We start from the raw sequence: 27,206 nt of genomic DNA on the forward strand, positions 1-27,206 counted from the left end.
TGAGAGGACCACACTTGAGAATCACTGTCCTGGCTTATCTATTATGTCGTTTGAATGAAGGTGGGAGGATGGTTACATTTCTGTGGGGAACATCCCCTCCACGGCACTGGAAAGCTGCATTGTAAATGGCTCCTTCAGGAAATGCCCCCGTTTTGCCTTGACACTGGGAATTTATTATCTGTTGATCTTTAATTTATAGATCATAAACTTCTCTGTACTTTGACACCTTCCAAAGAAAGGAGAGAAATTCCCCTAGCCTAGGAATCATCTCACCTGGAATAACACTTGTCCCATCACCTAGAGGTACAATTCTAGAGTAAGACACACCTGAGCATCTAAAGCTCTTAGCCAGAATTCATAGAAAACTCAGTAAATATCAAGGCTGTCATGCCTGGTCCCTGCTGAGGACTTCTAGAATTCTCTACCTAGATCACTTGTAATCCAGGAACTCCTCCTCCACAAACTTCTACCTATCCAGATTTCTCAACAAGATGTCAAGACAAGACAGAAAGGATTCTCCTGGGAAAAGATCATGTGCAGTCCTCTGGGATTTGTCTTCCTGTATCCCTGTCTTTTCTCCAGTCCAGTCCCCCTCACATACTGTCATAACCCCCTCACCTGTGTACTTTTACTCAAGTCCCCCAGGCAAACTCAGTTATTTCATCGCTGTTCAAAAAACGGTCTTTCAGAACAAGAATAGGTGCCGGCCGTAATAATTCAGCCAAAGATAAGCAACCTGTCACACCATTTGAACACATGTGTTTCCTCTGAAATTTACGTCCGTGCACATTCTCTTCTTTTAAAACAATTGCTTCCTGGCTGGGCACGATGGCTCACGCCTGTAATTCCAGCACTTTGGGAGGTCAAGGTGGGTGGGTCACCTGAGGTCAGGAGTTCGAGACCAGCCTGGCCAACACAGTGAAACCCCGTCTCTTTTAAAAATATATTAGCCAGGTGTGGTGGCACACACCTGTAGTCCCAGCTACTTGGGAGGCCGGGGCAAGAGAATCTCTTGGACCCAGGAGACAGAAGTTGCAGTGAGCAGAGATCACACCACTGCACTCTAGCCTGGGCAACAGAGTGAGACTCCATCTCAAAATAAATAAATAAATACATAGATACATACATACAAATGCTTCCTTTAAATAACAGTATAAATTACACATATAGAAATTAACAAATTAAGACATTGGTGATTGTATCACCCAAAGATAACCACTGTTAATAATCTGATGAATGCCATTAGTTGTGTATGTATTGATGAAATTGGGACCATGCTGTTTATCACTCTTCTCCAATCTTTTTCACTTAGTATATCGTTCAAGTCTTTACATATTCTTCTTTTTTTTTTTTTTTTTTTTTTGAGACGGAGTTTCGCTCTTGTTACCCAGGCTGGAGTGCAATGGCGCGATCTCGGCTCACCGCAACCTCCGCCTCCTGGGTTCAGGCAATTCTCCTGCCTCAGCCTCCCGAGTAGCTGGGATTACAGGCACGCGCCACCATGCCCAGCTAATTTTTTGTATTTTTAGTAGAGACGGGGTTTCACCATGTTGACCAGGATGGTCTCGATCTCTCGACCTCGTGATCCACCTGCCTCGGCCTCCCAAAGTGCTGGGATTACAGGCTTGAGCCACCGTGCCCGGCCTACATATTCTTCTACAACATTAATTGTAATGGCTACAAAGGGTTTCATGGTATAGGTGGACAATAATTTTACTTAACCCCTTGGAGTCTTTCCTCTCTGGCACGTTATGTCTATTTAGGATCCAGCAAAATAACATATGTATTTACAACCCTACAGTCCATCACTAAGCCATATGCAGAAACAGAACCACTGGATGATAAAGCTAAAGGAATTATTACCTAATAAACTTGTGGACAGACTTTCTTCATCAGAGAAAACATTTAAATTAATTAAAAAGCATTTCTCTTCATATTCTTCACGCTGTAATATTAGTTAGCAGGTGGTCCATAAAGCCCATTCCTTTTGTACTCCAATGTAGCTGCAAATTTCTCCCCACTTTCAATGGGAAATTTAATTATCAATGAAATTAAATACAATCTGAATATACTTTACACACATTCCCCAGGCCCTAAAGGTAGGAAAAGCATAAATTTTTAAACCTTTGCTTTTTTGAAACCCAATGATCATCTGTCACCCAGGCTCCAATGCAGTGGCACGATCTCAGCTCACTGCAACCCCCTGCCTCCTGGATTCAAGCGATTCTCCTGTCCCAGCATCCCAAGTAGCTGGGATTACAGATGTACACCACTACACCTAGCTAATTTTTGTATTTTCTATTTTGGGTAGAAACAGGGTTTCACCATATTGGCCAGGCTGATCCGCCCACCTCGGCCTTCCGAAGTGCTGGGGTCAGGCTGAGTTTTAAAAACTTTTAAATTAAAAAAAAACAAAAAACAAAAAAAACAAGGGTGAGAAGATACATAAATTATTTACTGTTTTCATTCACAAAAGGGAGAATGCAGGGGGCTGAGGGTGGTAGTGGGGGAAACAAATCTAAGCCTTACAAGATATATGTTAACTAGTTAATATTGTTAAAGAATCAAAGACCTTGTACAAGATAAAGTTCAAACCTTTCCATTTACGCAGCACTTCTCAAAGGATTCTCGTAAGACCAACCACTGTGAGTGTTGGTCAGGATTACCTTTCCAACACCAAGCATTCACCTCTAGAACATGTACAGTTTTGGCCTCCACTGCTTTCTCTGGTGCTGGAGGTGATGCAACTCCTGGGGACTGTACTTGCAGAGTGGGGTGCTCTCTGCCTGCACGGAAACCTTCTGCCCCCTCTACTCAGCCCCTCCAAGTCTGTGTCTTCTGCTTTTCGTTTCTCACCAACTGCCTCGGCATGTGATCCTTCATCTTGGGAGAACCAACATTACTGGGAAAGATGCAGAAAAGATGATATACAATATCTAGGGGGAAAGCATCAACTCATATATCCTTTGTGAAATATTATTTATCACCTCTCAAAACAAGTCATATCTGGGGTGGCCCAGTCTGCCTCTGTGTCACACGAATATAAGGCAACTGCCCAATCCAAAGAAACCAGTAGGGCACAACCTCATTCCCTGCAGCTAAGCAGACGTTTTCCTCTTGATGTCCCAGTACCTCAGATTTAAAATCCCCTCAGACCCACCTTTCCCTTCTGATCTCCATTTACATTAAATAAAACAATGGCAGCATCCTTCTCCCAAGATCCCCAGTTCAGGATCTGATATGGCTTGAATGTGTGTCCCCTCCAAAGCTCGTGTTGAAATGTGATTCCCAGGCCAGGCACGGTGGCTCACACCTGTAATCTCAGCACTTTGGGAAGCCAAGGTGGGTGGATCATGAGGTCAGGAACTCAAGATCAGCCTGACCAAAATGGTGATACCCCGTCTCTACTAAAAATACAAAAATGAGCTGGGCACAATGGCAGGCACCTGTAATCCTAACTACTTGGGAGGCTGAGGCAGGAGAATCACTTAAACCAGGCGGCAGAGGTCACAGTGAGTTGAGATCGCACCACTGCACTCCAGCCTGGGTGACATAGAGTGAAACTCCATCTTAAAAACACATACACACACACACACACACACACACACACACACACACACACAACCAGAAATGTAATTCCCAATGCTGGAAGTAGGGCCTGGTGGAAGGTATTGGATCATGGGGGTGGATCCCTCACAAATGGCTTGGCACCATCCCTTTGGTGATAAGCGAGTTCTCAGTTAGTGCACACAAGATCTGGTTAAGTGTCTGAGGCCAGGCACAGCTGCTCACACCTGTAATCCCAGCACTCTGGGAGGCAGAGGGACGGATCACTTGAGCTCACGAGTTTGAAACTACCCTGGGCAACACGTCAAAACCCCAACTCTACAAAAAAAAAATACACACACACACACACACACACACACACACACACACACACACACACACGCATGCCAGGTGTGGTGTTGTGTGCCTGTAGTCTCAGCTACTTGGGAGGCTGAGGCAAGAGAATAGCTTGAGCCCGAGAGGCAGATGTTGCAGGGAGCTGAGATCTAGCCTGGGTGACAGAGCAAGACCCTGTCTCAAAAAATAAATAAGAGTATGGGACCTCCCGCTTCTCCCTCTTGCTCCCATTCTTGCCATGTGACATGCCTGCTTCCCCTTCACCTTCTGCTATGACTTCCACAGGAGGTGAAGCAGCTTCCACAGGCCTCACCAGAAGCCAAGCAGACACAAGCACCACAATTTCTGTGCAGACTGCAGACCTGTGAGCCAATTAAGCCTCACTTCTTTATAAATTACCCAGTGTCTAGTATGCCTTTATAGCAATTCAAAAAACAAACTAACACAGAAAATTAGTACTGAGGAGTTGGCATTGCTATAAAGATACCGAATGTTGTGGAAGCAGCTGTGGATCTGGGTAATGGGCAGAGGACAGGAAGAGAGTGGAGACTCAGGAGAAGACAGGAAGATGAGAGAAAATTTGGAACTTTTTAAAGACTGGTTAAATGGTTGTGACTAAAATGCTGACAAATAAACGGACAGTGAAGTCCAGGCTGATGAGGCCACAGATGGAAATGAGGAAGTGAATGGGAACTGGAGTAAGAGTCGCCTGCATTACACCCTAGCGAAGAACTGAGCTGCACTGTGTTCACATCCTAGGGATATGTGGAAGTTTGAACTTAAGAGTGATGACACTTAGGGTACCTGGTGGAAGAAATTTCTAAGCAGCAGAGCATTCAAGATGTGGCCTGGCTGCTTCTAACAAACTACAATCAGAATTGGGAACAAAGAAATGACTTAAAGTAGAACTTTTAATTAAAAGAAACATACAGTGTAAAAATCTGGAAACCTCACAGCCAGGCCCTATGGTAGAAAAAGCATCCAAGCAGGTTGTGGAGCAACCACTTGCTATAGAGATTAGCGTGATGAAAAGGAAGCCAAGCCTCAAAGCCATTTCAGAAATCTTCCAGGTTACCCCTCCCATCACAGGCCCAGAGGCTTAAGGAGGAAAGAATTGCTTAGTGGGCCAGGCGGGGGCACCAATGCCCTGCACCACCTCGGGAGGCTGCAACCCCTATCCATGCTCCAGCTCCAGCCATGGTTCACAGGGCCCCATGGGCTGCTTAGAAGAGCACAAGACACCGTAAACCTTAGCAGCTTCCACATGGTGTTACACTGACAGGCACACCAATTGCAAGAGTGAATGAGGCTTGGCACCCTCTGCCCAGATTTCAGAGGACGTATGAGAAAGCCTGCTACAGGGGTAGAGCCCCCACGGAGAAACTCTACTAGGGCAATGTCTAAGGGAACTGTGGGGTTGGAGCCCTTACACAGAGTCCCCATCAGGCTACTGCCTATTGGAGCTGTGAGATGGGGGCCACCGCCCTCCAGACCTTAGAATGGTAGAGCCACTGGCAGTTTACACCCTCAGCAAGTAAAAGCTACAGGTACTCAATTCCAGCCTATGAGAGCAGAATGTGGGCTATGCTGAGGGAAGCCACCGGGGCAGGGCTGCCCAAGACCTTGGGAGCCTACTTCTCAGTCCAGGATGTGGGACATGGGGTCAAGGATTATGTTGGAGCTTTAAGATTTAATGCCTGTGCCAGGCACAGTGGCTCCTGCCTGTAATCCCAGCACTTTGGGAGGTTGAGACAGGTGGATCATGAGATCGGGAGTTCAAGATCAGCCTGGTCAAGATGGTGAAACCCCGTCTCTACTAAAAATATAAAAATTAGCTGGTTTGGTGGCAGGCGCCTGTAATCCCAGCTACTCAGGAGGCTGAGGTAGAGAATTGCTTGAACCCAGGAGGTGGAGGTTGCAGTCAGCCAAGATCGCACCACACTCTAGCCTGAGAGACAGAGCAAGACTCAGTCAAAAAAAAAATTAATGCCTGCTCTACTGGGTTTCAGACTTGCATGGGGCCTATTACCCTTTCCTTTAGGCCAATTTCTCCCTTTTGGAATGGGAATGTTTACCCAATGTCTGTATCACCATTGTATCTTGGAAGTAAGTAACTTTTATTTTACAGGCTCATAGGCAGAAGGAACTTGTCAGTCTCAGATGAGATTCTGGACTTTGAGTTGATGCTGGAACAAGCTTTTGGGAGAAGGGATGATTGTATTTTGCAATGTGAGAAGGATATGAGACATGGTTTGAATGATGTCCCCTCCAAATCTCTTGTTGAAATGTTATCCCCATTGCTGGAGATGGAACCTGGTGGGAGGTACTAGATAATGGAGGTGGATCCCTCATGAATGGCTTAGTGCCATCCCATTAGTGAAGAGTGAGTTCTCATATGGTTTATGCCAGATCTGGTTGTTTAAGAGAGTCTGGGACCTCCTCCTTCTCGCTCGCTCATACTCTTGCCATATGACACGCCTGTTCTCCCTTCACCTTCTGCCACCACTGGAAGCTTCCTGAAGTCTCATCAGAAGCCAAGGAAATGCTAGCACCACACTTCCTTTATAGGCTGCAGAATCATGAACGAACTAAACCTCTTTTCTTTATAAATAGCCCAGTCTTGGCCAGGTGCGGTGGCTCACACCTGTAATCCCAGCACTTTGGGAGGCCGAGGAGCGTGAATCACGAGGTGAGGAAATCGAGACCATCCTGGCTAACACAGTGAAACTCCCATCTCTACAAAAATACAAAAAATTAGCCTGTAGCACATGCCTGTAGTCCCAGCTATGCGGGAGACTGAAGCAGGAGAATTGTTTGAACCCAGGAAGCAGAGGTTGCAGTTAGCCGAGATCGTGCCACTATACTCCAGCCTGGGTGACAGGACAAAACTCCAACTCAATTAAATAAATAAATAAATAAATATAAATAAATAACCCAGGCTTGGGTGTTCTTTTATAGCAATCCAAAAACAGACAACACAGGATCGCTGAATGATCTTTGATTACTCCTCTTACCTTTGTCAGGCTTCACTATGAAGTCTCTAACTCAACAAGTCATGTTTCTTCTCTCTGCACAGTATTTCTCTCACCTGCCTCTTCTTTTCAGCTTCCTCAACTCATACCCTAGAGTTCAGGTTCTTATTAACCAATGCTTGTTAAACCTATCTATAAGCTCTTAACTGGACTCCCATACACATCAATCCATTCCATCCATGGCAACGTGTTTTGGTAATCTCTCTCTGCGGATCAGAAACTCAGGAGGTGGCTGGGCGTGGTGGCTCCTGCCTGTAATCCAAAACTTTAGAAGGCTGAGGTGAGAAGATTGCTTGAGTCCAAGAGTTTGAGATCAGCTTGGGAAACATAGCAAAATTCCATCTCTACAAAAAGAAAACAAAAACTATCCAGGCATGATGGTGTGCATCTTTGGACTTAGCTTGTCTAGAGACTGAGGTGGGAAGATTGCTTGCCCCAGGAGCTTGAGGTTACAGTAAGCTATAATCACACCACTGAACTCCAGCCTGGGCAACAGAGTGAGACCCTGTCCCTAAATAAATAAAAGAAACTCAGGAGACTACCAAATAAAGTCTTTTCTTTTTTTTTTTTGAGACGGAGTTTCACTCTTGTTACCCAGGCTGGAGTGCAATGGTGTGATCTCGGCTCACCGCAATCTCCGCCTCCTGGGTTCAAGCAATTCTCCTGCCTCAGCCTCCTGAGTAGCTGGGATTACAGGCACGCGCCACCATGCCCAGCTAATTTTTTGTATTTTTAGTAGAGACAGGGTTTCACCATGTTGACCAGGATGGTCTCGATCTCTTGACCTCGTGATCCACCCGCCTCGGCCTCTCAAAGTGCTGGGATTACAGGCGTGAGCCACTGCGCCCGGCCCTTCCAAATAAAGTCTTAATGTCTTCTTCCAATACTCCGGCTACACTACATGGTTCTGGCTGTATCTCTGGCCTAGCACAAGAGGTCTGTTCTACTACTCCTGGGGCACATTATGCACATTTATGTTTCTAAATTACCCTTGAAACCTTTTTCTGCACTTTGAATCACCTTCCCACTCTTCTCCTCTTCCTTGAATTCCATTTGTACCTGAGTGTTCAGCTCAAATCCAACGTCTTATACAAAGTCATTAGAAAAGCTACTTGCCTCTGCATTCTCATTCATTCCAAAAGTATTTACCTACTAACTTCCTATGATGTGCAAAGCACTAAGTTAGTTGCTGAGTATAAAGCGATGAAAAAAACCCCACACAAACAAGGTTCCGGTTTTTATATTTTCCTCTCTCCGTGAGTCATATCTGTACCAATTAGGTACAACCCTTTGAGGGACTATATCTCACACTTTTCTTAAGAGACAGAGTTTTACTCTGCACCCAGGCTAGAGTACAGTGGCACAATCGTGGCTCATTGCAGCCCTGACCTCCTGGGCTCAGGTGATTTTCCCATTTCAGCTTCCCAAGCAGCTGGACTACAGGTGTGTGCCACCACGCCTGGCTAAATTTTGTATTTTTTGTAGAGATGGAGTTTCGTTACATTGCCCAAGCTGGTCTCAAACTCTTATGCTTAAGTGATCCACCCTCCTTGGTCTCCCAAAGTGCTGGGATTACAGATGTAAACCACTGTACCTAGCCTATATTTTAAAAATCCTTCAGAACTCCCCTTCTAGTACAATACCAGGCACACAGCAAATGCTCAGTAAATGACTGCTGATTGATTTCTGATTGGTGGTTTCAGATCCAGTCTATCCATATACATACCTCTGACCTACCTGTGACAGTAGCTATTTATACATCCAAGTCAACTAGCTCATATCTGAAGAGACTAACCTTTATTAACACTATGCTCCAAAATCAACTGGGCCAACTGGCCATGACCAAGAACAATAATTGTCTTTTTCATAGAGAATGTGGCAATTTGCCTTAGGCACTGAGAGCACTTTGTGAAATCCTGATCACAAGAGGAAAAGGTGTGCTTCTGAATGGCAACCGGAGATGATACTGGCAGTCTGTCTTCATGCACATTCAGGTAATAAAACATGGTCAAGAGTCCCACTCAATTAATGCCTTAGAGACTTATAACCATCTCACCTCATATAAACTTAGGAGGTATGCAAAATACCTGTCAAGCATCCAAAGTGTGTGGCAATTCGGCAGATATTTACCAAACACCAAGAAGAGACAACACCCAAGAGAAAGCACAGGCTTTGGAACTAAGAAAACCCGGGTCTGACTGCTAGATTTAGTACCAGTTATGTGGAAAGACATCCGATCTTGCTCAGCTTTGGTTTCCTTCTCTGTATAATAAGGACAGGGCCACCTACCTCACAGGGTTTGCTTTGAGGATTAAGTGACATAATGCATGTAAAGTATAGGCAGAGTAGATGTTCAGTAAGTGGTCAGCCGCTGCTATTGCTGAAGGAGAAGATTAACAGGCGGTAGCAGTATCTGTAGTGTTCGGCGCTGTGTTAGCTCTGCTGCATTTCCAGCAAGACAATCTCAAGGCAGTCCTTAAGCTAGAGAGAAAAGTAAGAGACAGAGACATAAAACTATCTTATGCCTCAGAACACGTATCTATCTTTAAGTAATGTGGAAACTCAGATGTTTCACTGACATCATAAGCAACAATACCCAAAGCATTTAAATAAAATACTCATCTCCAACCACCCCTGCATCACGGTCACTCGCTGCTTCAGCAATTCAAACTGCTTGGGGTGACAGAGCTTAGTGGTAGAACATTTAACTGCACTCCACTACCTGGAGATAAACAGCTTGTAAACTCCTAGAAGGCCCCTACTGTTCTTAAAACCAGTGTTTGTTCTTTGGGTAAGGTAATGCGGAGAATCCAAAACAGGTGTAAAAATTCAGCTCCCACGCAGGCCACTGTGAAGAGGACAGAGCTAGTAGACACGCACAAATGTTTGCTGAATGTAAGAATGAGTTTCAGTGACAATGGACCTCTACATCCAGTGTAATATAATACCTGGGATGTCAGTGCAATGCATGTTACTATAAGAGTTCCAGTGTAATCAGAGAAGGAAATGGGGCAAACACAAACGCCCAGTTTCCATCTCCCCTGAGAACAAAGAGAAACGGAAAAACATATTGAACCAGAAGCTGGCATTCACTCTCAGACACGTACTACTGTCTCCTCTACCCTCTTCTGTCCAGTCTTAAAGGTGTGTGTGGACAGATTCGTTGAATGGGTTTCAAGTTCATAAAGGAAGTCAAGGGAAAATGCCATTCTTTTAGCATCTTGCTAAAATATACAGCTTCTGTAAGATGACACCAAATGTAAGTATTTAGCATTCACATCCACTGAAGAGTAGGGAGAATTAGTAGAAAATGAACTGTAAAGGGCAAGACTACACTTAGGAGGTAAGAGTCCCACGTTCACTGCCTTTCTGAAGAGTTGCAACCATCCCTTCCCTAGCCCATGCAGCAGTATCTGAGAAGCAGAGGGAAGGGTAAAAAGCTGTGGATGACCTTACTAGAATTTCATGCCTACTTATGCATGTGACTTAGGGCCAGCACCCAGGCCTCCGATCTCTCAGAAGTCACCCATAAATCAGCAAATGAGACCAGTGCTGCAAATAGCATAATTCCTCATGAGCAAGAACTCTGGCTATGTTGCTAGATCTTTTTGTAGTTAACAGGGAAAGACACTATCTGTTCTAACATTTTATTATGAAGATATTTAAATTCACACAAAAGGAGACAGATGTGATGAACCCAGCTTTAACAGTTACCAACACATGACACATCTTGTGTCATCTACACCATTACCCACTAAATTATTTTAAACTAAAACCTAGGTATCATGGTATTTTATTTATAAATACTTCAGTATGTAAAATCACCATAATAGCATTATCTAACATTAACAATGAAAAGCAATTTCCTTATACTTGCAAATATGTTCCCACAGTGTTCAAATTTCCCCAACTGTCTTATAACCCCAACATCTTTCTACAGTTAGTCAGAAACTGAATGCTCACAATGAAAGAAGCTTAGAGCTGCACAGTTCAATTTTCTCCCTACATGACCCAAACTCCCTCAAAGCAGTGCCTCAGTTATGACTTGTCCCCTGAGAAGTGTGCATTTTGTGGAAGACAAGAATGTTAGACTCATCAGGTTTTTGGATTTTTTTTTCCCCTTCGGTGTGTTATTTTACTATCTTTTATAATTGCATACTTAAAAATTTTTAACAGCTTTATTGAGAAAAATTTTTAACAGCTTTATTTATTCACATCATAAAACTCACCCAAAGTGTACAATTCAATGGGTTTTAGTATATTTACAAACTTGTGCAGCCATTCCAACTATTTAACTTCTGAACATTTCTATCACCCCAAAAAGGAACTGTACCCTTGAGAAGTCTCTCCCTCACCCACCTCACCCCTTCCCAGCCCCTGGCAACCCCCAGTTGGCTTTCCACCTCTGTGGATTCCACCTTTCTGGACATTCTTACTCCACTCTCACACTGTTTAAAGTTGTCTGGGGGTCTGTCCCACCATCACCCAGGCAAGGAAGTAACTTTCCTGGGGGATACAGGAATATTTGAACAGCACTCACGGAGTAAGATTCCCTAGCAGCCTCTCCTGGCTCCTCCCTAATCTGGGAGCAGAGGATGGACTGTTTCTTTTTGCTTCAGCTGTTAGAAAGTTCAGGGTTAAATTTGCTGCCCAACTTTACTAACCATGTAGCGTATTATCACATACATTTCTCTCACCAAATTTCACTTGGCCCTCACTTTAGTATTCAACCTTAATTTTCCTTTTGTTTTGTTCATTTGAATTTTTCTTATATTTTCCTTTTTTTTTTTTTTTTGAGACGGAGTTTCCGCTCTTGTTACCCAGGCTGGAGTGCAATGGCGCGATCTCGGCTCACCGCAACCTCCGCCTCCTGGGTTCAGGCAATTCTCCTGCCTCAGCCTCCTGAGTAGCTGGGATTACAGGCACGCGCCAACATGTCCAGCTAATTTTTTGTATTTTTAGTAGAGACGGGGTTTCACCATGTTGACCAGGATGGTCTCGATCTCTTGACCTCGTGATCCACCCGCCTCGGCCTCCCAAAGTGCTGGGATTACAGGCTTGAGCCACCGCGCCCGGCCGCCGGCATATTTTCTTATACTTCAAGTATTTTGTACTTGAATACTTTATTTTTGGGTGGGCGGAACCAGTAAAGAATAAATGCATAACATTTCTCTCCAGACATTTCCGTGCTATCTTATCATGTCTTAAAGCCTAGGAAAATCTCATTTGATTATGATTGTTTCTGATGATGGACACCTAGGCTGATATTCCCAAAAATATAGTGTTAGGCTCCCAAGAAAGGATACAGAAGAAAAAGAAATGCCTAAAAGATTACTTGGGTGAGGACGTGTGAAATCTATTCCTGTACATACAAAAAAAGAGGTGGATCTGTGGGGCATGATCCATGAAGAAAATGTTGGTGATTCAGCTTTAGTTTAGAGAACTAAACATAACAGAGTTGATAGTCTGGGGAAATAAGGAGGAGGAAGAAAACAGACACAGAAGGTATCACTCCAGGGTCCTGGGCTGATGTCTCCATTATCACTATGTTCACTGCAAAGTGTATATGTCTGCACCAGACAACAAGAGTTACAGCTTCACTGCCAGGAGAGTGAAGAACCGCCCTATCCCAAGTGCTCTTTAGGACATTTTACTGGGGGTACTGGTTGCTTTACTCTTGCTAAAAGAAAAATATTGTGTAAGGAGTAACATTAAAACCCAAGCTTTCCTCAGGAAAGACCTCACAGGCAGAGGACATTAATTCCTCCCTTAATAGAATTCAACAAAACCCTTCCTGCACCCCAGAATGCAATGATTAATCAACTATCTGGACCCAAGTTTTGTTTATATGTTCCAACCCTAAACATTAATTGAAATATTTCCATTGCAACAGAAGCACTTTGGTTAGGATTTAAACACACTGCATAACAACATGCAAGTGTGCTTCAGAACATAAAAGCACAATTTAGCAAAATAACAGTCCCTGTATTCAAACCAAGGGGACACGGAGTGAAAAATGTGTTTCTCTAGGGTACGTGGTTACTTGATAGCTAGACTGTGGGATGCTAATTTCCTTTCCCATGTGATAAACTGCTGTTAGCTATTCTACCATGATTTGTACTATTAGAAAACTTACATAAATTTTTTTTTTTTTGCTTGTTAGTCTTTGTTTTGGGCCGGGCGCGGTGGCTCAAGCCTGTAATCCCAGCACTTTGGGAGGCCGAGGCGGGTGGATCACAAGGTCAAGAGATCGAGACCGTCCTGGTCAACATGGTAAAACCCCGTCTCTACTAAAAAAAAAAAAAATACAAAAAATTAGCTGGGCATGGTGGCGCGTGCCTGTAATCCCAGCTACTCAGGAGGCTGAGGCAGGAGAATTGCCTGAACCCAGGAGGCGGAGGTTGCGGTGAGCCAAGACTGCACCATTGCACTCCAGCCTGGGTAACAAGAGCGAAACTCCGTCTCAAAAAAAAAAAAAAAAAGTCTTTGTTTTGTTGGGGTTGAGTGGTGTGGGTGTTAGGTTTTAACATGTGAAAAAGAGACACAAGGCCAGGCATGGTGGCTCACCACTGTAATCCTAGCACTTTGGGAAGTGGAGATGGGCAGATCACCTGAGGTCAGGAGTTTGGGACCAGCCTGGCCAACATGGTGAAACCCCATTTTTACTAAAAAAAAATACACACACACACACACACACACACACACACACACACACACACACACGTTAGCCAGTCATGGTGGCAGGCGCCTGTAATCCCAGCTACTAGGGAGGCTGAGGCACAAGAATCACTTGAGCCTAGGAGGTGGAGGTTGCAGTGAGCCGAGATTATACCACTACACTCCAGCCTGGATGACAGAGGGAGCCTTGGTCTAAAAGAAAAAAGAAGAAAAGAAAGGAAAGAAAGGAAGGGAAGGAGGGGAGGGAGGGGAAGGAGGGAAGGAGGGAAGGAGGGAAGGAAGGAAGGAAGGAAGGAAGGAAGGAAGGAAGGAAGGGAGGGAGGGAGGAAGGAAGGAAGGGAGGGCGGAAGGGAGGAAGGAGGGGAGGAAGGGAGGAAGGAAGGAAGGAAGGGAGGAAGGAAGGGAGGGAGGGAGGAGGGGAGGAAGGAAGGAAGGAAGGAGGGGAGGAAGGAAGGGGAAAGGAAAGAAGAAAGAAAGAGAAAGGAAGGAAAGGAAAGAGAAAAGAAAGAAAGAGAAAGGAAGAAGAAAGAAAGAGGAAGGAAAGAAAGAGAAAGAAAGAAAAAGAGACACAAATTTGGGAAATAGCATGTTTGAGACAAAGTATGTTTTGATAGTATTTGAGTAAGCGTCAAATCCCTTGAAGAAGCTTAGATAAAATAATAGCGGTGAATGCAATAATGTAATTTATACTGGCTGCAGTCTACTTCAGTCACTGCTCTAGGAGGAAGCAGCCTTTAAGAGAAGGGGAAAGTCTGGGCAATTTAAGATGCACAGATGTGTTTCTTGATAATACCTAATGGATGCATTTTGTCCAATTGCTTTAAAGTACATTTAACACACAACGATCTGCAGCAACTATTCTCACACCCACCAAAACCTCCCTTCCTCAAGATGAACCAATCTCTCCTGGTTTCTTCAACAATATGAAAGAAGCAAGATAATTACTATTTGTAAAGAAGGTTTCTCTGCCTAGACTGTGATTCTCAAGCCTGGATTCAGGGGATCCCTTCCCAGAGTTTCATTAGAGTCACCCGTATAGGTGTTTATAAAAAAGCTAAGCCCACCGAGAGATTCTAATTTAACTGATCTGGGATTGGATGCAGGCACTGGTTTTTTTTTTTTTTTTTTTTAAACTCCCCAATGATCCAAACATAAACCTAGGTTGAGAATCAATGGTCTATACAACACCTCCTCTTTCTACACCAAGTCGTATCATGGTTGGTTGTTTTATTTATTTATTATGTTTTTAAAATAAGCTTTTTCTCTCTTCAATGCTGATGAATCTCCTCCATGTAATATACCAAAATTACCCTACCTACTAAGGTCCCTGGTCATGTAATTGTTCCTGACACTCTTCCAAGGTTACAGCATTTGTATTTCTCCTGTGACTTAAGCGTTTATCGATATACTCAGCATTATATTCATAATGTAACCAGCATGTTTATGTTTGTTACTATGGTTTGTGCTTAAGTTACAAGCTTGTCTTTTCTCCCTTGCTTGGTTCAGGAGATGATTTCGGAATGGTATTATATGAACGTCACCGTGCTCAAGGCCTGTGGAGGCTACAAAAATGTAAAGTCATTCTTGTAGCCGTCAAGTAACTTAAAATCCAGAATGCAGATAAGACAGAAATGAATAATAATACTAGATAGAATGTAGAATTTCTAACAGACATCCAAGGTATACTAGCCTACTCTCCAGCTGCAGAAGAAAGCATGTATCAAAATGCTGACTGGTTATCTCCTGGAAGTGGGATTAAGAATGGTCTTTGTTTTTGGGTTCTTTTTAAGCCTTTTACAAGATGTATGTTATGGGAAATAGTCTCTAAAGAGGGAGACATCTGTTCGAAGGATGGAAAGTTGACAGGTGAAGAAGGAGCATGAGCGAAGGCAAAGCACCCAATGTATTTGGTGACAGTGGGTAACTCTGTTCTGCTGTTCCTTTGGAGTGAGGGCAGAGAGAGAAGTAGGTGAGGTCAGAAGGTCTGGAGCAGTATTGCAAAAACCTTCAATGTCATAGACAGGATTTATAATTGGCAAATGGGAGCCACTAAAGGTTTTTAAATGGTACTTTTCCTTATTATAAAAATAGTGCTTTTCTTAAAAATAGTATTATATGGCTAAGTAATTGGAAAGGAGTAAAATCCACAAAGTAAATAAAAATTATCACCAGAAAGCTCACCACTCAGAGAAAAACACGGCTAATATTTTGGCACATTTCCTTTCAGTCTTTTCTCTCTGTCTGCTGTCATGAAAGATTTTGTAAGCAGGAATGTGACCTCATCAGAGCTATGCTTTAGGAGGCTGGGTTACAAGAAGTCCTAAGTACAAAGTGGCTCCTCACACACATTCACCACTTCTCCTGCTTATGTTTTTGCTCCAGATCCACAAATATGTCCCCAGGGGCAAGCAGAACCTGAGGGGAAAGCCCAAGGCTGAAGCCTAGGGAGAAGCATTCCTAATATTCAGTGAAACAGACAAGCAGCCCTTGATGGAGGGGACGAGATCCATTTGCCGAGCAGCAACAGGTTACCAGGACAGGGGAGTCTTGTCTTGGGAAAGGAGGTTGTTTCACAGGACCACAGAGAACTTTTCTAGAGATCATCTTCACCCCAATTCCCAGCAGGGAGATTCCTAAAAACAGGCAATTACCACATCTTGTCTGTGATAATTACATTACGATAAACAGCTCATAGTATGACAGCTACTGCCTGTGAGTAAGAAATCATGTTGCCTCTGAGATCACTGCTTCAGGAAGGGGTTGACCTGTGTCAAAATCCCCTGACAGGCTTTATTTGTCAAGTCCGTTCTCATAGCACTCAGCCTTGCCCCCCACTCTGAGACAATGGGGCTCTGTGAAGGAGCAGAGGCTAAAATCTGGAAGGAAACTGGTATGCCTCTTCTACCCCCACGAGGTGTTTATTATTTTGCCTGCAAACAGGCTGGGTCCAATGTTTTATTTCCTTCACCCTTCTTCCCTTTGCTAATTTTATCTCAATTTCAAATTAGTATTTTTCAAGGGATAATTTACTTAATTCCCAGCCCCTCCTACCCGTTTATGACTTAGGAATGAACGTAAGCACAAAACATCTTGTGATGGCCTCAAAATAGAAAGCAAGTTTAAAGTTTTATTTTTCTGTCCCAAAGCTGCCAAAGCTCTGGCGTGTTTTAACTTCTGCTCTACACACTGTTTCCCCTCCGTCCCTCCCATCCAGCTATATTTAGTAAAGCCCAAATAAAAGGGATACAAGCAAAGCAAAATTAAATATAGTTTCTTTCAATCAGTAAACCCGAGTTAAAGCTCATACAAACATTCATACACTCTCCTCCTCCAAAGAAGCATTCTCTTCCTCCAAAGACAGCTCGAAGCCTTACTTGTCTCACCAAGCGGCAGGTGCACCTAGGAAGGCAAACACATCACCCCCCTCCTTACTCTCGGAGCACTCCTTCCCCTTCTTGCTCCCACACTGCCCTCCTTCAGGGCCACACCACCTCTATGCTCTCCGTTTCTAGAGGTCAGTGTGCCTACATCACACTCTACACTCTGCTTGCACCTAGAAGGAAAAGAGAATTGAGGAAGGTGCATCTATTAATAAAGGAAAGGCATGCAGAAGTGCTCGGGGACCAAGGGAGGGTAGACCAGGCTGCTCCAAAGCACACACTGCAGCAGCTTCGCACCACGCCTTCACCTCCAGCGACTGGCGTCAAAGTTACCTTTGGCTTTCGTTGGCTGAAAGAAATTCTACGGGACTTGAGTGCAAGGAAGGCACTCGGTTTTCTAATAGGGATGAAGATACTACAATGGTAATAAGATTTTGGGGGGACGGGATTCTTGTCTATAGAGCAGCAAAGCTGTAAAGCTAAATACAGAACACGCCAAAGAAGGGAATGAGGCAGGTTTACGGAGGAGAGTTTGTGGGCATGGATATGGGAATGTCTCCAAATGCAACTTTTCCCATAAAAGTAGTACCTGAGTGCCCCATTCCTTTTCCAAAACCAAAGGCACACATGAGACGGGAGAAAATGCAGAGGTTCTAAGAACCCAATGGCTGGGTGGCAAACTCATCCTTCTCAAAATGCTTTCACCTAAATAACTCCCACAGTCCCATATATGGCCAAGGAGTATATTTAATTCTACCGTCAAAGAGGAAGTTACTGTCAGGTCCGATGAACACCAATAAAACTATTCAGACAGTATCATCAAAACCCCAAATTTATTTGCTACTACATTAATGCAAAACAACCCTACATTTTAAAATATTTTAAGTATAACCATCTAGAACATGGACCAGGAAACTATGGTTGATAAGTCAAATCCAGCTGGCCACCTGTTTTTGTACAGTCCACAAGCTAAGAATGTTTTTCACTTTAAGTGCTTGGAAAAAAAAATAAAAAGAATATTCCATGACATGTGAAAATTACACAAAATTCAAATCTCTGGGTCCATAAATAAAGTTTTATTGGAACACAGCCATGCTCATCCATTTACATATTGTCTATGGCTGCTCTTGCAGAGTTGAATAGGTACTAAATGGATACTATCCTCTACCAAGCCAAAAAATATTTACTATCTGATGCTTTACAGAAAAACTTTGCCAACCCCCTGTCTAGAGGCAAACCCTGCGGTATGAAAAATATTTTCTGCTGGGCATGGTGGCTCACGCCTGTAATCCTAGCACTTTGGGAGGCCAAGGTGGGTGGATCACCTGAGATCAGGAGTTCAAGACCAGCCTGGCCATCATGGTGAAACCCCATCTTTAAAAACAAATAAAATTAAATTAAATTAAAAAGAAAAATGTCTTCTACCGATTTCATTTAATACTTTACAGTTTTCCCTGGTATAGTCACACCTATTACTTTCATTTTATCTTTACCCCAAGTCTGTGAGTTATACCCTGTTTAGAGATGAGAACACAAGCTTGAAAGTGGATTTGCCCAAGGTCTTCCAGCAGCTAAGAGGCAAGGCCAGGGCTATACCTCAGTTTTCTGACCTGTATCCTGAGGTGCTCACATTACACAACCGTCTTCTTGGACACCAGCCAACTGTAGCTGCCGTCTGTTAGACATTCTCTCCACACTGGGTAGTTCACCATAGTATAAAACCCATCCTTCTTAAAATAGGCTGAAAACAAACTTCCCAGCCCCACTTCCTGCTAGGACAGAGATACAAGACTGTGGACACAGCGGCTTCCCAATTTGGCAGAGGTAGTTCTGGGAGAAGCTTCTAGATGGTGGCACAGGCAGCAGCTTTCTTGGCAGACCAGTTCTGCAGAGTTTCAAGCAGCTCCACCTGAAGCCTGTTTCTTCAGCCTGCCCGACAATCCTGTGATCTATCTATATACCTCAATGCATTCTTCTGTGCCTAATCCAGCTCCTGCGGATTCTGTTCTCCCCAACAAGGACCGCAGACCAACGCAGCTTAAGTTCAGAGGAAATCTTTATACTACCATAGTGTTTCCTAAAACCTTCTGGAACAACGTCCCACCATCATTTCCACCTTCTAAACTCCAATCCCACTTCCATACAATGTTACTCTTAAGCAAGGATTCTGTAAGTAAATAAATTATAAAACATCAAGTTAAATGGATATCTTTACTACACAACTTCTCAAGCCTTAAAATGCACGTGTGCTTCATAAATCTCCAAGAAAGGGACGAGTATACATTTGAAAAATGTATTTGACCACTAAACTCTTTTTTTTTTTTTTTTTTTTTTTTTGAGATGGAGTCTTGCTCTGTTGCCAGGCTGGAGTGCAGTGGCACAATCTCGGCTCACTGCAACCTCCACCCCGGGTTCAAGCAATTCTCCTGTCTCAGCCTCCCAAGTAGCTGGGACTATAGGCGTGTGCCACCATGACCAGCTAATTTTTTTGTATTTTTAGTAGAGGAGGAGTTTCACCATATCGGCCAGGATGGACTCATTCTCTTCACCTCGTGATCTGCCCACCCCAGCCTCCCAAAGTGCTGGGATTACAGGTATGAGCCACCGTACCTGGCCCACTGAATCATTTTTTAACATGTCTTACCAGTATAGTAATGTATTTGGGGAAATATTGATCAGCATACCTTCTACTTAGTAAAAATGTTTATGATTATAAAACACGTTAAAATAAGGCTGCTGAAATGAAGACTACAATTCTGGAATATGTTGGTTGACATTATGGAATGTATTCGGGTTGAAAATGCTTTCATGTACTGTTCATGGGGATATATTTTAGTGGAGCCATCTTGGAAAGCACTGGCAATGATTATTTTACGGCAATGAAAAAGTAATTGCGGTTTTTGCCACTGAAAATTATGGCAAATTACTTTTGTACCAACCTAAATAACAAGTGTCTTAATCCTTCTATTACCCTTTAATCCAATCATTGTACTTCTAGGAACAGTTCCTTAAAAGAAAACTGAAATACAGACAATTACCAGATCCTCCGTTCTTTTTTTTTTTTTTTTTTTTTTTTTTGAGACGGAGTTTCGCTCTTGTTACCCAGGCTGGAGTGCAATGGCGCGATCTCGGCTCACCGCAACCTCCGCCTCCCGGGTTCAGGCAATTCTCCTGCCTCAGCCTCCTGAGTAGCTGGGATTACAGGCACGCGCCACCATGCCCAGCTAATTTTTTGCACCTTTAGTAGAGACGGGGTTTCACCATGTTGACCAGGATGGTCTCGATCTCTTGACCTTGTGATCCACCCGCCTCGGCCTCCCAAAGTGCTGGGATTACAGGCTTGAGCCACCGCGCCCGGCCGATCCTCCGTTCTTACGTACACTTTCGTGACTTTATGCAAAAGAAAAAAAATGTTCTGACTTGAGAAAAACACAGAAGCGGACTGCTTCGTCCTTCTATTCAGGTCATAACTTCCTTAGGATTGAGGGGAAAGAGACAAAGGGGCTGTTATTTTCTTAGCAGCATCATGACACCATACAAACATTTAATTAGCTCTTTACCTCCTACAGAAAAAGGAAGAAGGAAGGTTGGAAACTTTCCCAAGAGTATCTCTACTGTTAATTAAAACATCCTCCGCCAGAGGCCCGGCATCCCCATAAGTGAAGCAGTGAGAAGACACCTGGGTGACACGAACATGTAGTTGGAGGTGTTATGATGCTGAGCTAACCCGAGGGCTAATGACAGACCACAAACTTTCAGGACAGATGTTGTTCTTCAGGATTCAGGTAAACTTGGGAAAGAACAAGACAATGATAAAGAACTGCATGTTAACCCTTTTATTTTCAGTTAATCTAAGTATTTTTCAAAAGTCCTGCAATACTAAATATTTAAATTATATTTTTAATAGTTATATATTTAATACTTATAAAAATGACATAAATTTTATGTCTAATTCTATGGAGGACTGAAGGAACTTCCAATTCAGCAGCTTGCAGATTCAGATCATGTGACTAGGACAGCAGTGCCCTCTAGTGGTGGAGTATCACGCTTTTTCTTTGAAGCTTCCGATAGATCAATAAGCACCTTTAAAAGGTTCAATCTAAGCCCAGCGCAGTGGCGCATGCCTGTAATCCCAGCTCTTTGGGAGGCTGAGGTGGGTGGATCACCTGAGGTCAAGAGCTTGACCAATATGGTGAAACCCCATTGCTACTAAAAATACAAAAATTAGCTGGGCGTGGTGGCATGCACCTGTAGTCCCTGTGCTACTCGGGAGGCTGAGGCAGGAAAATCACTTGAGGCCAGGAGTTTGAGATCAGTCTAGGCAACACAGCAAAACCCCGACCTCTACAAAAAATTTTGAAAATTGGCTGAGGTGGGAGGAGGGCTTGGGCCCAGGAGTTTGAGGTTGCAATGAGATGTCTATTATCATGCCACTGCACTCCAGCCTAAGAGACAGAACAACACCCTATCTCTAAATTAAAAGGAAAAAAAGGTTGAATCTATTGTTTAAGAAGAACTTATGAAGAGATAGCAAACATTCAGAAGAACCTATAACTCTTAAATGGTGAAGGCTGTAACCAAGTGAAGGTATTCAGTTCAAAGGCCACTCTTCAATTTGCTCTCAAGTCCATTTTATAGACAGAGGAACCATGGTCTTCAAAGATTAGAGATACCCTGGCACGGTGGCTCATGCCTGTAGTCCCAACATTTTTGGAGGTTTAGTCAAGCCAGGAGTTCAAGACCAACCTGGGCAACACGGCAAGGTCCCATCTCTAGAAAAAATTTTAAATTAATGGTCATGCACACCTGTTGGTCCCAGCTACTTAGGAGGCTGAGGTGAGGATCAATTGAGCCCAGGAGGCCAATGCTGTAGTGATCTATGGTCATGCCATTGCACTCCAGCCTGGGTGATAGAATGAGACCCTGATTCAAAAAAAAAGAAAAAAGAAAAACAATTTCATCTCAGTCACAAAACCACATGAACCAAGAGGTCTGTGTTTCTGTCATGCTTCTTATCTATTAAGCAAAATCCACAAACTAAGAATGAACAAACCATCTTTTCACATTTTATCTAAAGAAGTGCCAACTGCCTGTAACAGCAGCCACTATATCCCTCTTTCCAAAGTTCTGCCCCTGTGGACCAGAGGCCCACACAAACCCAGTCAGATCCAGGAACTCCCGGAAGGGAAAAGAATCCTGAGCCTTCTATGTCCTCAAGGAAGCAGAACAGGGAGATGGTCTCCCTCTTAGGCTCCCTATGTCAACAGAACTATGTCTCATAAGAAGGGATGTGGTGGCGGGCATATAATTTACATGAGAAAAATGAAGTCTCTTCCCTTGTTCTGCCATAGCACACCACATAGTTAGGACTCAGGATTGGTCAAATAGGACCAACCAACCCCAGGGAGCATATCTGGTGATTCACAGGAAACTCCAGTTCTCTCAGGGAAACGGGATGTGGTAGGAAAGGCAAAACCAGCAAACAGAGATTCACCATGTTGGAGTAAGAAAGAGTAGTGAGTTATATTTTAAAAGGGTTATATTTTATACACTGGAAAGTATTTTCCCAAGCATCTTATTTGCTCCCTTGTAAATGGAGCAAATGACCCTGAAGCTTTATTCCAAGGTAACAGATTTTAAAAAGACTGAGAAGTTCAAGGGCTCATCTGTGTAATCTGGCAAATTGGTAACAGACTCAAGACTCACCCAGAGGTCTGTTATGTTTCCCATAACACCTGTGACGCCCAAGGCGGAGGTGCCTTCATTACCAGCACATATTAATTATAAGAGGAGGAGCCCCTCTAGGCAGTCATAGAGCAGCAAAAGAGGCTGTAATAGATGATCCTATGGAAAGGCTTCTGTTCTATTTATTTTTTAGTTAGAGACAGGGTCTCATTGTTGCCCAGGCTGGAGTGCAGTGGCGCGATTACAGCTCACTGCAGCCTCAAACTCCTGGGCTGAACTGATCCTCCCACCTCAGCCTCTCTAGCAGCTAGAACTACAGATGTGCACCACATCTGGCTAATTTGTCCTTTTATGGAAGAGATAAGGGTCTCACTATGTTGCCCAGACTGGTCTTGAACTCTTGGCCTTAAGCAATCTTCCCGCCTTGGCCACCCAAAATGCTGAAATTATAGGCATGAGCCAAGGCACCCAGCAAATGGCTTTTAAAAATCCAAAGAACAGGGCCAGATGCAGTGACTCACGCCTGTAATTTCAACATTTTGGGTGGCCAAGGTGGGAAGATTGCTTGAGGCCAAGAGTTCGAGATCAGCCTGGCCATCATGGCAAAACCCATCTCTACTAAAAATACAAAAAATTAGCTGGGTGTAGTGGCAGGTGCCTGCAATCCCAGCTACTTGGGAGGCTGAGGCAGGAGAAACACTTGAATCTGGGAGGCGGAGGTTGCAGTGAGCCAAGACTGCATTACTGCACTCCAGCCTGGGCAACAGAGTGAGATTCCATCTTTAAAAAAAAAAAAAAAAGAAAGAAAGAAAAAATCCAAACAACAGTCACAGAACTTAAAAAGTAAAGAAGGCTAAGACAAAACTTGAAAAGAGTGTAAGTGGGCCAGGCACGGTGCCTCACCCCCTGTAATCTCAGCTATGGGAGGCCAAGTTGGGTGGATCACTTGAGGCCAGGAGTTCGACACCAGCCTGGCCAACATAGTAAAACCCCTTATTTACTAAAAATACAAAAATTAGCTGGTTGTGGTGATGTGCACCTACAATCCCAGCTACTTGGGTGGCTGAGGCTGGAGAATCGCTCGAACCTGGGAGGTAGAGGTTGCAGTGAGCTGAAATTAAGCTACAGCACTCCAGCCTGGGCAACAGAGTGAGACTCTGTCTCAAAAAAAAAAAAACAAAGAGCCTAAATGTAAGCACTGTTTTACAATTAAAATATGTTTGTGAGACTCTGTTAAGGAAGTAGGTAATGAGAAATCCATTTTAGAAAGACTGATACCCAAAACTGCTAAAACATTTGGTTAAGGAGGTAAACTTCCCACTTTCCAAAAACTTTCTAGATAACCAGGGTTCTGGCTGCAGTCACTTCTCAATAATTTCAATAAATTAGTGAATCTCTTTTTCTTTCTGTGCTCTCATTTTTCCTTAAAGTTTGAATAATTAGTCTTGTCCATTTTAAATACTGTGAGATTACTTGCATTGCAAAACTTATTCTTGGTAATGAAAGAACACATGGAACTGGAAAGCTCTGGGGTACATAACAGACCCCTTTTTGAGGCTACGCAGCTCATACAGCCTCTTTGTCACAGAGGTGGGCTCCCGGGGGTGGTGTTTGTAGCCCGGAACCCTGTCACTGGCTGTATCTGACTGGATCAGGAGTAGACATCTGCCCCAAACAGACCCAGTCAGAAACTTCTTCACAGCAATTCATTTGGCTTAACTAGCTTGATTCTGTTTCTATTACTCAGAACCAAAAGGCTCTAGACAATACATTTTATGGATGTATTTGGCTTCTTTTCTGCTTGTCTACACTAAATTGTTTGCTCTACAAGAGCAGAGATTTGCCTGTTTTGTTCGCTGTTTAGCCCAAGTGCTTTAGAGTAATGCTTGGCCGATAGTAGAAAAAGGCTTAGACACTCAAAAATGTTTTCTGAATAACGAATATTGTGAGCCTTTCTTAAAAGGGGTTTCCCCACTGTAAGTTATATTCGGTGGGCTGTTCTATTTGCTCAAGAGAGAAGGCTCGGCTCCGTAGAGTTTGGTCTTTAGCAACCTTCCACACGGTATCTGAAATATTTTCAAATTTATCTTTTCCCACATATCTACTCATGCTTCTGTATCTGAGAGTCTCATCTCTCCTTCACAAGTCAGCACTTGGGTGCTACTTCTGCCTTTTAAATTATTTGAAAGTCTAACAGATCGTTCTATCTTAGCCAAAGTACAAGTTCTGTAGTCTGTAGTGTTATAATAGTGATTATTCCTCCTTAACAATGTAGAGAAGTAGGAATTATCTGTTTTACTAATCAACACACAGAGCAGGTAGACGGCTCAGTGACAGGAGTCAGCATAGCTCGTAGGACGTATGAAAATGTGGCCAGCTCTCTTTTTGGTTTGTCTGCTTCCCTGGTCCCTAGTGAAGAGATCTGGAAGGGTATGGTGCTATGTAGCCTCCTGGGTAGCAGTCCCATGCTTTGCTGCTCTTGGGAACCTGACAGGTACCCTGATGGGGTTATCAGGCCTCCCGGAGCACCTCTATATTCCCTATTTATTTATCAATGGGAAACCAGGAGTTGGCCCCATTGTATCACGCTTTGTATACATACAACAGCTATATTTAGCATACTGTATTATCATCATTACAATAGGATAATCCCTACACAACTCCCTTTCTTCCCTTCTCTTTTTTTTTTTTTTTTTTTGGAGATAGAGTCTTGCTCTGTTGCCCAGGTTGGAGTGAGGTGGTGCAATCCCGGCTCACTGCAACCTCCACCTCCCAGGTTCAAGTGATTCTCCTGTTTCAGCCCCGCAAGTAGCTGGGACTACAGGCGTGCTCCACGATGCCGAGCTAATTTTTGCATTTTTAGTAGAGACGGCAGTTTCATCGTGTTGAATAGGCTGGTCTCAAACCTCTGACCTCAAGTGATCCACCTGCCTCGGCCTCCCAAAGTGCTGGGATTACAAGTGTGAGCCACTGTGCCCGGCCCTTGCCTTCTCTTTCATCCTTCTAAATGTCTGCTCTCAATAATGTCATAGGCTAGGCCATCTATTAATAAACAGGCAGAAGACTTTATCCCTGCTTCCCAAGCTCCAGGATTCAAATGGTGCCTGCCAAGTGAATATAGAAGGCACCTCCAGGAGGCCTGATAACCCCATCAGGGTACCAATCAGGTTCCCAAGAGCAGCAAAGCATGGGACTGCTACCCAGGAGGCTACATAGCACCATACCCTTCCAGATCTCTTCACTAGGGACCAGGGAAGCAGACAAACCAAAAAGAGAGCTGGCCACATTTTCATACGTCCTACGAGCTATGCTGACTCCTGTCACTGAGCCGTCTACCTGCTCTGTGTGTTGATTAGTAAAACAGATAATTCCTACTTCTCTACATTGTTAAGGAGGAATAATCACTATTATAACACTACAGACTACAGAACTTATGCTTTTGGCTAAGACAGAATGATCTATTAGACCTTCAAATAATTTAAAAGGCAAAAGTACTAAATAAATATAAATTGTTCCTATACAAAGTCTGAGTGCAGATTACACATTCAAATGGAGACATACATGAATAGATAATTTTTAGAAGTAGAAAAAATTTCCCCAAATATATGATTTTAAAATTCAGTGTTTATGCTTAAAATTACTTAGTTAAAAACAGAACAAAAGAGACTTTAGGTAAGTTTAAATTTCCTACATAAAAACTAAGTTGGGCAGGCCTAGGAGGGGTTTATTTATAAGGTCAAAAGAAACACGATCAGTTGCTCACAGGAAAATGGGCAACTGGCCTTCTCCCTACAGTTTTCTACGATCCTTTTATCAACTCATCTTCTCATGCCACTTTCCTTTGTTTGCTGAAATTTCTTAGTGTAACTTCCTAGGCTTACATGCTCACAATTTTCTTTTCATTAGCTCAATTGTACTTGCTTGCAGTCTGAATACTCTAAAAACAAGTGCTCTAAAAGCCCTTGTGCCGTTTTTTTAATGTGTTGAGCACACTCATGCAAGTGATCTGACAAACACACTTTTTCACCTCCGTTCACGGAGAATTCTTCTCACTTCTGGCCCTCCCTTCCTGGAAGTCCTGACTTTGCTGACTGAGGGGAGAAACGAATCTCTTTTGATCTCTGGCTGGAGTGAGAGCTGCCTGCTGTTCTTTACCTCTCCTTAACACAGAGCTGAACACAATTTTCTGGAGGCGTGTCAGAATGTGTGCCTTTCTGGAAGGGCAAATAATTATGGCCTCATCCTTATTCCAGTTCACACAACTCAGGAGGGTATGGACAGTCCAGAGCAGAAGAAAGAGCAGGGAGACAGGTGCACAGGGCTCGTGTGATTTCACTGACTTTTACCAGGTTTCAGACGTCTGCTGGTTTTCCTCTACTACTGCAAAATCACAGACTAAGAAAGTAAAAACAACTTGAAGAAGCAGCGATGAGGCCAACTCCTGCTTTCCCATTGATCAGTCTGACAGACAGTATATGTGACAGTCAAGAGGAAGCTGGGTTCAGATTTTGGCTCCAACACGTCATCT

At 43.5% G+C, this 27,206-nt stretch overlaps 1 protein-coding gene across 6 annotated transcripts in view; it reads right to left on the reverse strand.

The window, feature by feature from the left end:
- IGF2BP2 (insulin like growth factor 2 mRNA binding protein 2) overlaps window positions 1-27,206 on the reverse strand; it is a 179,366-nt gene that overhangs the window by 97,095 nt on the left and 55,065 nt on the right. The window contains exon 1 of one of the 6 annotated variants that reach the window (XM_039478880.2): window positions 9,225-9,325. The exons of the other annotated variants lie outside the window; for them this stretch is intronic. The gene's annotated coding sequence lies outside the window, so the exon portion shown is untranslated. Of the gene's footprint in view, window positions 1-9,224; window positions 9,326-27,206 lie in introns of those variants that run through there. 6 annotated transcript variants of the gene reach the window in all.

Source organism: Saimiri boliviensis, chromosome 8 (genome assembly GCF_048565385.1).
Source record: "Saimiri boliviensis isolate mSaiBol1 chromosome 8, mSaiBol1.pri, whole genome shotgun sequence".
Classification (NCBI taxonomy): Eukaryota; Metazoa; Chordata; class Mammalia; order Primates; family Cebidae; genus Saimiri; species Saimiri boliviensis.